Genomic DNA, 869 nt, shown 5'->3' with positions numbered 1-869 from the left:
GGCGGGTGTGGGATGGGGCCAGCCGGCCAGTGCTTGCTCCACGGGGCTTTCAGGAGCTGGTCCCTGCCGGCGTGGATGCTGGGGACTGCAGGGGTAATTTAGAAATGAGGACAGAGACCTGATTATTGCCCTAGTTTGTGTCAAATCTCCTTAGTTCTTTTTTTTTTTAGCAGCCTTGTGATGAGCTCATCAACGCCAAGTTGCTAATTGGGGAGCAGGAGGCCCTGAATTGGGGTGGTGGGGCAGGGAGCAGGGTCTCCCGGGGCGCCCCATGGCTCGATGCACCCGCGTTGTCCTGTGAAAACGGGGGGAAAAAAGAGCCACGATAAAATAATCGTCTAAACCTGGCACTGGGCCTGACCAGGGGGATGGAGGAAAGCCAGGCTGGGGCAGCCCCAGAGGGGCATGGGACTGGTGCTCCGTCAGGGGGTGGGGACGCCCCAAAACTCTGCAGGGGCCAGCAGAGACCTCATGGGCTTTAGTGAGGAGAGGTGCCGCGTTACCCCGGGGTGCTGAGGTGGTGGTGGAGGATTTCTGGTTTCTAACAGCGTGAGGTGCCACCAGCATCGTGTAGAGCAGGGGGCTCCAAATTTTTTTGTTGCACCCCCCCCAATGTATTTATTGATTTATAAATTACCTACGCGTACTACTGGGCTAACACGTGCATTGTAAAGCAGAAACTAAAATAGAAATTAAAAAAGGATGGCACAGAGATAAAATAAGCACTATTTTTAAAAATATTTTTTTTATTTATTAACAGTACAAAAAATATTTTCTTCCCGCACCCCAGTGGACTATCGGGCGCACCCCGCTCTGGGGACCATGGGGTTGGAGGAAGCCAGCCCGGCCCCCCCGTCTGGCACCGGCAA

This window comes from Pygoscelis adeliae, unplaced genomic scaffold, assembly GCF_000699105.1.
Source record: "Pygoscelis adeliae isolate BGI_AS28 unplaced genomic scaffold, ASM69910v1 Scaffold248, whole genome shotgun sequence".
Lineage (NCBI taxonomy): Eukaryota > Metazoa > Chordata > Aves > Sphenisciformes > Spheniscidae > Pygoscelis > Pygoscelis adeliae.
Note: the sequence above shows the minus strand (reverse complement) of the source record.